The 16,347-nt window shown below is 46.8% G+C and overlaps 1 protein-coding gene across 3 annotated transcripts in view; it reads right to left on the minus strand.

Moving 5' to 3' along the window:
* LOC142584182 (uncharacterized) overlaps positions 1–16,347 on the minus strand; it is a 174,080-nt gene that overhangs the window by 146,920 nt on the left and 10,813 nt on the right. Inside the window, exons 2-3 of one of the 3 annotated variants that reach the window (XM_075694349.1) lie at positions 15,711–15,796; positions 14,651–14,714 (exon numbers count right to left, since the gene is read on the minus strand). The gene's annotated coding sequence lies outside the window, so the exon portion shown is untranslated. Of the gene's footprint in view, positions 1–5,360; positions 5,633–14,650; positions 14,715–15,710; positions 15,797–16,347 lie in introns of those variants that run through there. The other 2 variants (XM_075694348.1, XM_075694347.1) reach the window with 2 other exon arrangements.

Consider the following 16,347-nt stretch of genomic DNA (forward strand, 5'->3'; position numbering starts at 1 on the left):
TATCGCCCGATCGCTTTGGCGAGCTGTGTGGGCAAAGTAATGGAGAGGATTGTCCTAGGACGCCTGGAGTGGTACTTGGAGTACCACAACACCTACCCAGATGCCATGGCGGGCTTCCGACGCGGTCGATCATCGATCGATAACGTCGTCGACCTGGTGACCTACATTCAACATGAGAAACACCGTAAGCGTCTCTGCGCATCCTTATTCCTCGACGTTAAAGGGGCGTATGACAACGTTACGCATGAAGCCATCCTCTCTGCTCTCGCAGAGGTAGGAGTGGGTGGTCGGATGTTTCAATGGATACGGAGCTATCTATCCATGCGATCCTTCTTTGTAAGCACCGAGGAAGGCCATACTTCCCTACATTATAGCTACCGCGGCGTCCCCCAGGGTGGTGTTCTTAGCCCCGTGTTATTTAATCTAACACTAATTGCTCTACTTGAGCACGTGCCAACCACAGTCAGGCTATCAATGTACGCAGATGACATCTGCATATGGACATCTGCAGTAACACGCCTACAGCTGCGAGCGAGAATTCAGAAAGCCGCGACACAAACTGCTATCTACCTCCGTAATCGAGGCCTGGAAATTTCCTCCGAGAAATGCGCACTAGTGCCATTTACGCGTAAACCCATGGCAAACTACAGTGTAACGATAAATGGCCAAATAATACGACGGGTCCGATCGTACAAGTTTCTAGGTGTCATAATCGACAGGGACTTGTCATGGAGCCCACACATATCTTACGTGAAAAAACGGTTGACAGGCATCTGCCACCTGTTCAAGTTTTTCGGTGGCAAGACCTGGGGAATGTCGCCTAGTGCCATGTTACAACTGTACAGGGTGCTTTTTCTGGGATTTCTGCGATACAGCTTGCCAGCAATAAACAACACAGGCAAAACGAATCTACGCACAATACAAAGTCTTCAGGGTCAAGGGCTCCGGATCTGTCTAGGCCTGCCTCAGAGTGCTTCAACAGCGGCTACGATAGCAATCGCTAGAGACCACCTTGTCAAGACCCACATTGAAATTGAAGTACTCAGGACCCATATAAGGCATCTAGCCAGGACTCCTCGTCACCATTTAGCCTCTCTACCAGCGGACAGGCCACACACATCTTTTAGCCAAACGATAACTGCATATGATGAATCATTGCCAGCTTGTTTCACTCCGGCTGCGAGACCTTCGATCCCTCCATGGTGCCTCGCTCAGCCAAAAATCAACCTCGCAATACCTGGCATCTCGAAAAAAGCTGATCTGTCATCACCAGCCCTTAGACAGCTCACGCTACTATATTTGTACGAGAACTACCGTGACTCTACGCATATTTACACTGATGGATCTGTCCTTCCAAGCAGCTCCGCGGCGGCAATCGTCATACCAGCGAAAGCTACAACAATCAAGTTTAAGACGACCCACGCGACAACATCGACGGCAGCAGAGCTCGCAGCGCTCTTTACTGCTCTTCATCACATTGGTGATGAACCGCCACACAAACGGACAATATTCTGCGATTCGAAGGCGGCACTGCAGTCTCTACTGTAACCTTTACGACGCGGACCGCACGAACAACTAATATTCCATATTACAGAGACATTACACCATATAAGTGATGCAGGCCACGAAATAACCTTTCAGTGGCTTCCAAGTCACTGCGGCATTATCGGCAATGAACGGGCGGATCACGCTGCCCGCTCAGCGCATACTGAGGAGCGCCACGTCCCAATTCATCTTTCTAGAACTGACGCGGCACGGAAGCTCCGCCTACTTGCTCGGCAGTGCACCGCGTCGCAATGGAATGAGCCACATTTAAGAAATCCGCGACTGCACTCACTTGATCCAACATTAAGTCTTCGAGCGCCATCACAGCTTCGCCGTAGAGACGCCACACTTTTATATCGACTTTGGTTGGGCGTTGCCTTTACTAAAGCCTATGCCTTCCGCATAGGGATGACCGACACACCAACCTGTGACCACTGCGGCCATGAAGAATCAATTGGCCATATTTTGTGCGCCTGCCCGCAGTACAGTCCACAGAGGGCATGCCTTAGCCACGAACTTGACCAACTGGACGACCAACCGCTATCCGAAAAAAGAATTCTGCAACATCGAAAGGACCTACCGTCACAGAAGAAGGCCGTGCAAGCGCTTTTGCGCTTCTTGTGATCTACCGGCCTGTGTGAACGACTTTAACTGGAACGCCTTTTCTGCGTGTGTCTCCATGTGTGCGCGTGCGTTTTTTTTTTTGCGTTTTCCTCTCTGTCATCTTTCTAACCCCTATCCCCCATCCCCAGTGTAGGGTAGCAAACCGGAGACTCATATCTGGTTAACCTCCCTGCCTTTCCTCTTCATTCTCTCTCTCTCTAAAGCGTTTGGCCAAGTTTTCTCTCTGTGGGTAATACCAACACCCTCTAGAGAACTTATGGCCTGCTGGCTGACCCTCTTTCCATGAGCTACGTCAGGCAAAAGAGGCCTATATAGAAGTTCCATGCAGCGTGCTACGAAGCTACGAGCAGCGCACCTGTGCTGAAAATGAAGCGTGGAAGATATACAATCGTTAAGCCTGGCTATTCGCAGAACACCGAGGGGACAACGGCGGCGACAACAATTCGATTAGTTCCACGAGCCCTGCCGCTCCTTGAATAGCTTTGGGGTTAAACGAGTCTCGGCATGCTCGGCCATGCTGTTGCATGCTTCCGAACGCACATTTTTTTTTCTAGATGTGACAAGTGCATGTAGTCTCAACACTTGTGCGGTGCTTGCGATTGTGTGTACCGCGAGTCTTCATTGCCCCGGAATGTGGAGTGTCAGGCCAAGATATGCCTAATAAGTGTGCATGCCCAATTGCCGGAGCAATTACATGCACAAATCGGGGCAGAAAAATCATGTCTTCATGTTACCGCATGGTGAAGAAGCCCAGAGTGCCTGGATTAGGACGCTTCCACGTGCAGACTTCATTGTATTACCACTCTCTATGGTAAGATGTTCAGGACTTCTTTATATAGTTACTTTTGAAGAATACGAAAAGGTTAATTGCTCAATTACAGAAAGTGCCTTTACAGAAAGTGATGATTCCTCATAGTTCGACGCCTGCGAGGATGGACACAAATGTGAATTTGTGTTAAGGCACCTTTCGTGGTGTAGCACGAACATTTTATTGAACTACTGCTTCAAGATGGATGATAAGATATCGGATGCCAATGCTAAGGCAAGGAAGAGAAAAGCTGAAACTCTGCGCAATAAGGCAGCTGTTTCCTTGAAAATAGCTGCACGAACGTTTTATATCCAATTTCTAAACTTATTTGAGTTGTAAGTTAGTGGACTGCGGTAATGAGTGCGTCGAAAGCGAAATTATTCGATAAACATAATCTAGATTGTAATATGTACATGTGTCCCCAATAAAATTGTTCCTACGCAACTGTGAAGCCATTCGAATGCATTACATCCATCATTGCCGCGCTATAAAAACCATAAGTACAGAAGGAAACGTTCTTATGGATTCAATTTATTTGAAGTAATAGGTATGAAATGTGGGGTATAATAATAATAATTCACAAACAACGTACATTACAAAGACGACAAAGCGCGACGCTATAAAAAACTCCTGGCATCAATACCTGCACAAGCTTTACAAAACTGTTCTGTATCTGTGCCTCTAAATAAATGCTTTGTAAGGGTTCTGCTGCTCATTCCGCAGTTTCGACTGAAGGAAAAGTGTGGAGTATACAATGAAAGCGTACTGCTGCTAGGTGAACCAAGCCGCGATCCCTTCATTTAACCCGTATCCCCAAGCGCGCCGACAGCCTCTTCTCCATGACGTCGCTCGCCGAGCACTCAGGCCTTCTTGTCTAGGAGGTGTTGGTAATACACTCGGCTTTTGAGGATGGAGTGCTACTCACTACCACCAACATTTTTCCTTTCCAATTTATTCAATTTTGTATACAATAGTTTCATTATAACGATTACCAGACGAGCTTAGAACGCAGGCGAGAGCTTGTGCAGACAAGGAACGCGCGGATAATACAGGCTTCCGAGAGCAAAAGTGAAGGTGACGTGGCACGGGCGGTGATGCCCTTTCCCTTCACGAGACACCTGGCGTGCCACTTCGCCAGCAGGTATCCCCTTTCGCCCGACACTGAATCGGTGAGGTGCGCAGTGACGTCGCAGCCAATGGAAATTTAAGTGCCGTTTCTCTGCTGCAGACAACGGCTATTTCACTCAATGGGCCATATGATGCTCTCGCATGAAAACGACTAAAACCGGCTCCCCACAAGACAAGACAAAACCAAGCAGGGAGCTGCAGCCGAAGAAACAACATCGGCCGCGTTTGTCCTGCTGCGAATGGGAATCCTCGGTGGCGCCCCATTTGCGATCGAGGTCCAGACCGCGAGCAACGTCAAGGCCGAGGACACCGTCCATAACCCGAGTAATCAAACGGCAGAAGCAGGGTTCTGAACTGACGCTGACCCTTACGGAGAAGAGTACAGACGCCCGCCCGGCTATCAGTCAGGAAAGCAGGACCGGCGTGGCCTCGTCCCCTGTCCCGTAACGCCTAATGCAGAATACCAAAGAATTGTTAATCAACAAAAGGACTTTGCCTCAAAACGAAATCACGACCCTAAAACCTACACTTAACGCGCTAGAGAGGTGGTGTACAAAAGTGGTGTCGGCCCTAACGCCACGCCAGCGACAATTCTCTCCTCAACAGAGGCGGAGGAACAGAGCAGAATGACGCAAAAATTGGAGCTCCAGACGCAAACGCAACAGATGGTCTCCGAGTTTCAGCAACAGAGAGAGCATGTGCGCGATACGCTCACTAATATGAGTTCATAAGCTTGGGAGCCTACATGCAAGCTCTGTTACAGGGCTTGCATGTAGGCTCACCTGTCTTTAAGCGTACTCACAACGCTTCTGGTTGGCGACCAAGGGCCTGCCCCCGCCTCGAGGACGAATCCGATACAATAGTCGAGAGCGGATGAAGTGGCGCAAGCTAAATTTACACCGAACTCCAGACAACTAGAAATATGGCAGCGGAGCTTCCGCAAGTTTCACTCGTGAGCCGCAGCACTCCAGAATTATATTCATTCGGCAATGATAACATCTCACATAATATGCTTACAGCAAGTCGGAGAAGTTACCTCTTAAACCGCTAGTATAATACAGCCTTCACAATTTAAACTATATTCGCGTTGCAACGTAAGTAGCAAAGTCTATCACTGCGACTGATAGATACCACAATCAATAAGAGATCAATCACCATATCATAACATGCTTCCCCAAAAGAGGGTGAAGGGGCGTGCTCACATCCTAAGCGTATATAGTCCGCCAAGAAAAGCAAACGAGTCGATTTCACCAACCTTTACCTTGAAGCAAAATTTTCAGCTGGCGCCAAAGATCAATTTGTGGTAGTGGTTGATTTCAACGCTCCCAACACCTCCTGGGAATATGTCATAGATTACCCCAAGGGAACTTTACTGAACACATGACGGGGAAGCTGGGCTTTCGACTGGCGGCTGTGACAGTGGTATACAGAAGGTTAGAAAACAACGTCAGCATAGATACATTCCCAGACCTAACTTTCACTTATAGCATTATGAAGGCTACGTGGACGAACCTAAATCAAACTCAGGAAGTGACCACAACAATACAAGCAGATCAACCGCTTCACCGAAGCTGCGCGAGATCGTGGGTTATGTCGTAATTACGCAGTAGGCGACCTTTCGGAAGCGTCCCTTGCCGGAGCAGCCGCCCAGTGATGTCAACGGCTGAATGACGTTCATCCGAGACATTTGCGGGGAAAATTCTAAGGTCGCCGGTGCGGGTAAGCGCCAGCGATCAATCAACAGCTGTTGCACTTGTGGGAGAGTAAACGAAGCCTGTTGAAAAGACGGAAGAGGCAGCGCCTCAACCTTAACCTTTGCAGGGCCATATCTAGAATATCTATTCTGAACGCTATCTAGTGAGGCGAGTCTAGCAGTGTTATTGGAGGAATTAGAGGGTAGTAAATGGGATATAATAGGGCTCAGTGAGGTTAGGAGGACAAAAGAAGCATATACAGTGCTAAAAAGCGGTCATGTACTGTGTTACCGGGGCATAGCGGAGAGACGAGAACTAGGAGTCGGATTCCTGATTAATAAGGAAATAGCTGGTAACATACAGGAATTCTATAGCATTAACGAGAGGGTGGCAGGTCTTGTTGTGAAACTTAATAAGAGGTACAAATTGAAGGTGGTACAAGTCTATGCCCTTACATGCAGTCATGATGACCAGGAAGTCGAAAGCTTTTATGAACACGTGGAATCGGCGATTGGTAAAGTCAAAACAAAATACACTATACTGATGGGCGACTTCAATGCCAGGGTAGGCAAGAAGTAGGCTGGAGACAAGTCAGTGGGGGAATATGGCATAGGCTCTAGGAATAGCAGAGGAGAATTATTAGTAGAGTTTGCAGAACAGAATAATATGCGGATAATGAACACCTTTTTCCGCAAGCGGGTTAGTCGAAAGTGGACGTGGAGGAGCCCGAATGGTGAGACTAGAAATGAAATCGACTTCATACTCTGCGCGAACCCTGGCATCATACAAGATGTAGACGTACTCGGCAAGGTACGCTGCAGTGACCATAGGATGGTAAGAACTCGAATTAGCCTAGACTTGAGGAGGGAACGGAAGAAACTCGTACACAAGAAGCCAATCAAAGAGTTAGCGGTAAGAGGGAAACTAGAGGAATTCCAGATCAAGCTAGAGAACAGTTATTCGGCTTTAACTCAGGAAGAGGACCTTAGTGTTGAAGCAATGAACGACTATCTCATGGGCATCATTAAGGAGTGCGCAATAGAATTCGGTGGTAACGCCGTTAGACAGGAAACCAGTAAGCTATCGCAGGAGACGAAAGATCTGATCAAGAAACGCCAAGGTATGAAAGCCTCGAACCCTACAGCTAGAATAGAACTGGCAGAACTTTCTAAGTTAACCAACAAGCGTAAGACAGCGGACATCAGGAACTATAATATGGATAGAATTGAACAGGCTCTCAGGAACGGAGGAAGCCTAAAAACAGTGAAGAAGAAACTAGGAATAGGCAAGAATCAGATGTGTGCGTTAAGAGACAAAGCCAGCAATATCGTTACTAATATGGATGAGATAGTTCAAGTGGCTGAGGAGTTCTATAGAGATTTGTACAGTACCAGCGGCACCCACGACGATAGTGGAAGAGAGAATAGCCTAGAGGAATTCAAAATCCCACAGGTAACGCCAGAAGAAGTAAAGAAAGCCTTAGGAGCTATGCAAAGGGGGAAGGCAGCTGGGGAGGATCAGGTAACAGCAGATTTGTTGAAGGATGGTGGTCAGATTGTTCTAGAGAAACTGGCCACCCTGTATACGCAATGGCTCATAACCTCGAGCGTACCGGAATCTTGGAAGAACGCTAACATAATCCTAATCCATAAGAAAGGGGACGCCAAAGACTTGAAAAATTATAGACCGATCAGCTTACTGTCCGTTGCCTACAAAGTATTTACTAAGGGTAATCGCAAATAGAATCAGGAACACCTTAGACTTCTGTCAACCAAAGGACCAGGCAGGATTCCGTAAAGGCTACTCAACAATAGACCATATTCACACTATCAATCAAGTGATAGAGAAATGTGCGCAATTTAACCAACCCTTATATATAGCTTTAATTGATTATGAGAAAACGTTTGATTGAGTCGAATCCTCTGCAGTCTTGCAGTCATTACGGAATCAGGGTGTAGACGAGCCGTACGTAAAAATACTGAAATATATCTCTAGTGGCTCCACAGCCACCGTAGTCCTCCATAAAGAAAGCAACAAAAACCCAATAAAGAAAGGGGTCAGGTAGGGAGATACGATCTCTCCAATGCTCTTCACAGCATGTTTACAGGAGGTATTCAGAGGCCTGGAGTGGGAAGAATTGGGGATAAAAGTTGATGGAGAATACCTTAGCAACTTGCGATTCGCTGATGATATTGCCTCGCTTAGTAACTCAGGAGACCAATTGCAATGCATGCTCACTGACCTGGAGAGGCAAAGCAGAAGGGTGGGTCTGAAAATTAATCTGCAGAAAATTAAGTATTGTTTAACAGTCTCGGAAGAGAACAGCAGTTTACGATAGGTAGCGAAGCACTGGAAGTGGTAAGGGAATACATCTACTTAGGGCAGGTAGTGACCACGGATCCGGATCATGAGACTGAAATAACCAGAAGAATAAGAATGGGCTGGGGTGCATTTGGCAGGCATTCTCAAATCATGAACAGCAGGTTGCCACTATCCCTCAAAAGGAAAGTGTATAACAGCTGTGTGTTACCAGTACTCACATATGGGGCAGAAACCTGGAGGCTTACGAAAAGGGTTCTGCTGAAATTGAGGACGACGCAACGAGCTATGGAAAGAAGAATGATGGGTGTGACGTTAAGGGATAAGAAAAGAGCAGATTGGGTGAGGCAACAAACACGGGTAAACGACATCTTAGTTGAAATCAAGAAAAAGAAATGGGCATGGGCCGGACATGTAATGAGGAGGGAAGATAACCGATGGTCACTAAGGGTTACGGACTGGATTCCAAGGGAAGGGATGCGTAGCAGGGGGTGGCAGAAAGTTAGGTGGGCGGATGACATTAAGACGTTTGCAGGGACAACATGGCCACAATTAGTACATGACCGGGGTAGTTGGAGAAGTATGGGAGAGGCCTTTGCCCTGCAGTGGGCGTAACTAGGCTGATGATGATGATGATGATGATGATGATGATGATGATGATGATGATGATGATGATGATGATGATGATGATGATGATAGTTACGCTCTCGGAGAAGGCAAACGGTTACGCAGCGCACCTTGCCAGTGACGGCTCGATTCAGTTCTGTATCTCTCTTTACTGGGCACCGCTCAGACGTAGACGGCGCTCAGGCGTATTCTGGAACCGGACATGTACAAGTCCGCGGTAAACCGTACGTTACAGAAAATAGCCGACTGATTTGAGGATACAGATAAAGAATTAAAGGTCAACTACAACGAAATTTGCGACCGCGTAAGAAGCCCAGTTTCAGATAACCTTATTAGGAACGCAGTAACCACTGTATAAAATTTTACGCTTCAAATAGGCAGGTCAATGCGTCACAAAGAGCTCGCAAAAATCCATGTTTCTCATACCAAAACTGAAAGATATGCTGCCATTATCTCTCGGCGGAAATCGCGTACAGTGAAGAATGTGGAGAACCAGCGCCCGTCCCCTCAGCTTTCCTTGCCCGCATTCCGTTCCGCCGTATCAGCGAACACGTCCCGCACGTTTGCTAGCCACAGAGTTAGTAAACATTGTGAGCTGCTTCGTGCGCTGTGACAACGCCGTTGTGCGCCCGCGATGTTCTTATAAAGGGCCCCTCACCAGGTCTCGCGATATTGAGCTTACAAACGCGGAGCATACACACATTGCGCGATAACGATCGTGTCTGCAAAGTATTACATCGCTACACTCCGCGGAAAGATCTGAAATTTCAAACCGAACGCCGCTTTTCTTTCTAGCGGCTGCCGCGCTCCAAGCTGGACGGTGATGTAGTCGTACACCCGCGCCCACGTAGTCGTGTCCGCAGTGTGCGTCGCTCGTGGTGACACCTGACTTCGAGAATTATTCAAGAAATCTGTTACCTGCACGATCTGTTGCTTGATTTGACGAATTGAAGTTTAGAGAAATAACAAAACACACAAACGGAGTGTCTGGGTGTTTGTTTTACTTCGCATCGAAGCAAGGGAGATGTACTTCCGCACCGTCTGCTTGGTCCCACGGCCGTGCGGTCGCGTGCGAAGGTAACTAAACTATGCCATTTTCTACCGTGTTCCAGCGCGTGATCATGCTATGCGATCCGCTTGTTCTGCCTCGGTATTCCTGTAGCACTGAAACATACCGCTTGTCATGCGTCCTTGTGCACAGCGCGAAAAATTGCGGCCTGCGCGAACGAGACAACAGCTCGCGCGCGACGCCGTCAGCGGAAGTGCGTATTGCCGAAAAAAGAAAGCGAGGAGAAAAAAAATGAACGCCGGGCCTGTGACGTATGCTTCACGCCATCCTCGAGGTCCGGTATGGGAGAAGGCAGGGAAAGAATTTCGGTTGCGTGGGCTAGACGCGGCGTGTGGAGAGAGGCTCTTGGATGGCAGTAGAGCCCGCCTGCTGAAATCATGGGTTCGCGGCACTGAAACATTTCTATCTCGGCTATTTTTGAGCCGATTTGAAAAGTTATTGCGGGAGAACGCTCCCTAGAGGACCCGTAACAACTTCCTGCGTATAACCAAAATTTGCTATGGGGCCTGGTTAGGCGCCCTTTATTGCGAAGTATTCTCAGAGTCCAGCCGGTTTTCTCTATCTAGTTGTCTACATTCAATAGCAGGCCATCGATGCCTTCTGCCTCGGCTCGAAGAATAGTGCATCGCGGTGGCCAAGCTATAGGTGTGGTATAGCCCCAATTACCGCGGATATGATTAACGCGTGGCGCAGCTTGGACCTCACTAGGGCGTTAACGTTAACATCGGAGAAAATTGGACACTCTACAGTATGCTCTGGCTGGCGCGTAAATAGAACATACCCTATCGCACGCCGGAGCAGCTGGAGCACGGTGCACCACGCGTTAGCTTGGCTGACCAGTAGCATGCTGTTCGGTTTCACTGAAGCGAGTCTGTTGCGTATTTCCATTCGACAAACAAAGAAGCGCTCGTTCGCTGCACACTTGTCCGCTAGCGCTAAAACAACTAATCGCCACGACGCTGCGGGTCACGTGAAAAGGGCAGGATAAAATTTTAGCCATCTTAGCGTCTCCGGCATGACCTATTCTACTTCAACTACCGCTGCCTGGCGCGCTGCAAGCGCCGGACTCTCCGACCGTCCAGACAACTACCGCCATCTGTAGTAAATTATGATAAGTAGCTGAGCCTTGGAACGGCCGGACTTCAGCGCGGACTTAAGAGAGGCTCAGTGGATAGAGTGGGGGGGGGGGGCGGGGGGGCGTAAACTCACGGCCAGACAAGCCGGACTGCAGCCGTAGTAAAACCGCCCATATTGCTGTGGCCGCATTGCATTCCTGCATGGCTTCCCGCCGCATCTACACCAAGATCACCGCGTCGCGTTCTCTTTCACAAATGCACCATGCGGCTCCTGCTCGTTTCTGGCGCTGTGTCAGAAGGATTTCGTTCTTCTACTTCAACGCTCCCAATGTAGAGACGCACGAAATGTCTTGAAGACGATGCACTACTGCAAATGGTCGCTAAGAAATGTAGCCCTTGAATACAACTAACCTTTGAATGTTACCGTAGATTTTTGTGCACCATCGCGCCATACAGTATTTATAGTCACCCCGAGAAAGCGTTTGCCAAGCGAATCTCGATGCGTCAGTGACTGCATTGTTGAAACGTAGCTTGTGCAGCTTCGTCAACTGCAGTTTACATGCTTTGTGCGCGTTGGCTGGTCCGCGTTGCCTCCTGCGCCGCGGTTCCCGCCTTCGCTCTGGGAGCTGGGGCCTCCACGTTGTGCACTGCACAGCCATTGCTCGTGTTCGAACACTTATTCGAGCATCCGACAGCCACGGAACGCATCGGCATCCTTGCAAAGTGAGTTGGTCATACAGCCGCCTGTCATTGTTGGAAGGTTGGTTTGCCGCCAGGCTGTAAGGGTCTCAAGCCGCTATTCGTGCAGTTCTATTCATGGCCATTGTAGTTATCTTGTGCTTAAAACAATCCTAATTGCCCGTGATAGCTGACTGTCTATTCAGAACAAGTGGTTGCTGATTAGACCAAAATAAATATTCCTGGTGTAAATATGTGTGTCTGCGTGTGTCTATTCCATATTCGATACTTACTATTCGTGTTCGATTCGTATTCAAGAAAGTCTACAGTCGATCACCTACCTTTATTGTTAACTTAAATTATTATGACAAGTTGGATATTTCATTACGTCCTAATGGGAAGATTACAAATACACTACGATTCAAAAGAACACAAGCAACGTAATTTTCCTAGGATTAAAATGCACTTAGCTTACAAGATATTCCTGAGCTTTTTGTGCTTGTCGACGTTCGTGGCAGCACAACTAGATTCTGCGAAACGCGCTTGGCTGCATGTTATTGACACGGCGACGACGAATACTCCAGCTTTGTAGAGGTCAAAATCACCTTTTCGCCCTTGATCCACCTGAATCCCGCCGTAAAGCACTGATTGGTCCGAAGGCCGCGGAAAATGCAAGCGATTTGTTAAAAGCTGCGTGAACGAGCTAAGCCGTTCCGATATTTAAGGCTTTCTTTTACGCAGTCGTTGTGTCTTATTCACATGCTGCGTTCTAAATCTGAACACATAATTTATTCTATTTCGTTTTGGTAAATTAGCTCTCTGACACCACTAAACTCGCATTAAAAGCATTCAGTAGGGTTTTGTAAATAATAAAGAAATTTCAATTTTGTGAGCACTATAATACCTATGATGACCACTGTGCGGTGAAGCACAATCGCAATGTCAAGACAATCGTTGGCTCATTATGGTCACGGAGCGTATGCGTAGTACAGCGAGTTTTCGCCACAAACATGTAGCCTATTAATATCAAACTGCGTTCGAGAAGGCCATTTTTCAAGCAACCTTTCCAACCTGTAAGTCATGAAAACATCGCCAATTGTTCATTTAAGTTACTAAACACCCGCCGTGGTTGCTCAGTGGCTATGGTGTTGGGCTGCTGAGCACGAGGTCGCGGGATCGAATCCCGGCCACGGTGGCCGCATTTCGATTAGGGCGAAATGCGAAAACACCCATGTGCTTAGATTTAGGTGCACGTTAAAGAACCCCAGGTGGTCAAAATTTCCGGAGTCCTCCACTACGGCGTGCCTCATAATCAGAAAGTGGTTTTGGCACGTAAAACCCCAAATATTATTAAGTTACTAAAAATAAGAGTCGCCGATTGCTAAGTAAAAATTTTTGGCGTAAACAGACAAAACAGTTCATTAAATCTAGCGACAATATGGTTAAACTGGCATCACTGAATAAATGCCGTGCAGTTATAAACAGCAAATCTAATTTTGCGTGTTCAAGGATGGTGACTTAACCAGCAGCCCCAACGAACACGGGTTGATGCGATGGATCGAGGATGAAACTCTTTTTGGACTGCCTAGCGACAGCTTTCTCGGCATTGCAAGCTTCTTAGGCACGGCCTGCAGTCGTCTCGCACCGCAAAGTACGGTGACACTGCTCAGTGCGGCCGGCCAAGCGTCATCTGCTACAGCGCGTGGCGGCGATGCCCGGAAGACAATCCTAGCTGCCGAAGCCGGGGATACGTAATAAAGAAAGCGTGCCTGTGGGGGCGAAATTCATAAATACAACGTCGCATCTGCTGTTGTAGGATTTGTCAGTGTGCAGCCGGCAGTGCCCGCTTTCACAAGTGTGTGTGTGTAGTGGGGCGCAAATGGCCTACTTTCCCTTTTCACTTATAACTGTCAGGGAAAGGGGGGGGGGAGCATACCTACCTCGCAACGGTAGATACGCTTATGACAAGCGTGGTGTCACGCACGCACTGGCAAATATAAACACATCTCACTCGATGACCACGAGCACTCGTTGTCAGAGTGCTAGCTGAGAGAAGCGAACACTTCGTACTGCCCCTAGTTGCACCGCGAGAGAAACCATTATCGGCCAAATAAATAAAAGCAGTCTTGAAAATACTGGGAACCTCTACCAGACTAATGCGGCTCCTGGTATGACAAGTCTTGAAAGACTACTGCATACTCGTAGCTGTGGGAAAATTTACCAGCTTGAACCGATTAGACCATGTGTGCTATATGCTCCCAGATGATGAGTGTCCCGAAGAACCAATGTGACTGAGGCTCGCTGAGACTACTCGTGCAGCTATTGGAGAGGCCAAGCCCCGAAGGGCTTAAAGCGGCTTGCTGTAGACTCGAGTGGTCTTGGTCGGGATTCCAAGGGCCGCATCCCCGGCTTTCAAAAGTCGCAAGGGGCATGACGCAACTGGCCTGCTTTGCATCCCCCTCATTTCCGAAAACGGAAGAAGGGGGGGGGGGGGTCAAGTGCCACCTCTGCTCCGCCGGTAGATACGCCTATGGTTTCGGGATTGCCACATGTGAACATCATGCAAGATTCCTTTGAACACCACAGGAAAATAAATCATTCTGCATAGTGCAAAGTTCGCTCATGATTGCGTGGGCTGCACTTTTTTTATCCATTTGTTAATAATGAAATAATCCAGGCCTTGGAGGTCCCAAGCAGGAGGAATACAGCAGATATACAATAAAGCAGAACGTGCAGAATCGAAGTACAACGGGAATATATTGCGAGAAGCACGTTAGAAAAGAAAATTAGAATGTTACATTATATGAACAATACAACAAGATCATTTTATGCAACACAGCCACAGTAGTGCAAAAGTGCAACTCTTAATAAACTAGAAAGACAACAGCGACAATGACAATAGCAGGTTCATTAGGCAGCAGGTTCAACTACAGCTTAATTAAACATGAAAAGCTCAGCCAATTACATTTCCCATATGTTCAATCGAGCCGATGCTGGTCAGTTCTTCAATGAGCAGACTGTTGTACTCTGTTATTGTGCTAAGAAAAAAATTATATCTCAAAACGTTAGTTCTCGCACTTGCCTGGTGTTAGCGAGGCAGAGTCACGATGCCTTGTTCTGCGTGCCGTAAGTTGATATATGTAAGGCTGGGGAGAAAGAGACCATTTGTCTTTATTAAGCAAAAAAATAAATTTATGTCGGTGGATTTTCTTTCTTAATTGCGATATCAGAATATTATGTTCAACCATTAGTTAGCTTGCGGAGTCAGACGATATTTTGCAAAGATGAACCTTACTGCTTAACTCTGAATAATTTCTGGGGGTTCAGTGTTAGTTTACTATAAGGATTCCATATCATAGCTGCATATTCCAGTTTCGGACGGACAAGCGATGTATAAGCAATTATGCGAGTTTCAGCGGGAGCTTGTTTTAATTTGTGCGTGAGCAGGCAATGTTTCCGGAAAGCAGAGTCGCCTAAGAAAGAAATGTTGGAGTTCCAGCTAAGGTTATTGGTGAATGCAGCGCCCAGGTATTTGTATACACTAACCTCGATAAGAGGCGCAGATGCAAGGCTGTAAGATGGCTGACAAATTTTTTTGCGTAATTTTTATGAAGACTCTCTCGCTGATATTAAGTACTAACTATTCCGACGAGCGCACCAAGATTGAATGTTTCGAAGGCTGGAATATAATTTGATTTGTTCTTTAGGGCAGGTAATTTCGGTGAAGAACAAACAGTTGTCGGCAAAATATTTAATTTTCTACAGGCGAAGTAACAGTGTCAACCATGTCATTATTGTACATACTAAATAACAACGCCCCTGAAACACTGCCCTGGGAAGCACCAGAAATAATGGGAAGTACACTAGAAAAGTAAGTAGCAATAACAACGAATTGCCTGCGATTAGTAAGGTAAGCATGCTTTTTTTGAAATCCAAAATTGTGACGCAAATCGTCCAGGTTTATCCAGTATGCTAACGAATTCATGAATAACAGTAGTTAATTGCGTTACAGTAGAAAAGCCCTTTTGGAAGCTGTGCTAGAGGGGTCTTCCGCAATAGTGAAGCGACCAGGTTATCCGCAAAAGCATGATCACACACACCCACTAACAGACTCGCAGAATGCAAATCGCCTTTCAACTTACCAGGCAGGTAGAGATGGCTGAGTATTTTTCGCCACCGGCTATATGGTTGTTCGTAGTAGCTGATTTCCCTCACAAAGCACGCGCACCTAGAAAAACGAAACGGACAGGTGGTTATATACTTCTAGTGTTCCGTAGCAGGCCACGTGATTTCAAGAGGACTGAACCAATATATATATATATATATATATATATATATATATATATATATATATATATATATATATATATATATATATATATATATATATATATATTATATATATATATATATATATATATATATATATATATATATATATATATATATATATATATATATATCGAGAGAGAGAGGCGCTGTTATGCGCCCGAACTTTAGCTAATTGGACACCACACGACTCGCGACAGCGAAGCGGAGCAAAACAGATCAAGAACGGCGTCTAGATGTCCCTGTCAGTGCACTCTAGCACAGAGAAAATTAAGAAACAAATTCCAGGAGCATTTATTTCCCGATGAATGTCAATGTAACTGAGGTTAGCATTAAAACAGTGCATATTCTGTATGCAACCGCGTTCGTATTTCTCGTATCTCGCTGAAAATGGGGTCTCATGTGGCGGCGACGAGGAATACGCAAGCCGTGATTGTGTGACTATGTATT

The sequence above is a fragment of the Dermacentor variabilis genome, chromosome 6 (assembly GCF_050947875.1).
Source record: "Dermacentor variabilis isolate Ectoservices chromosome 6, ASM5094787v1, whole genome shotgun sequence".
Taxonomy (NCBI): Eukaryota; Metazoa; Arthropoda; class Arachnida; order Ixodida; family Ixodidae; genus Dermacentor; species Dermacentor variabilis.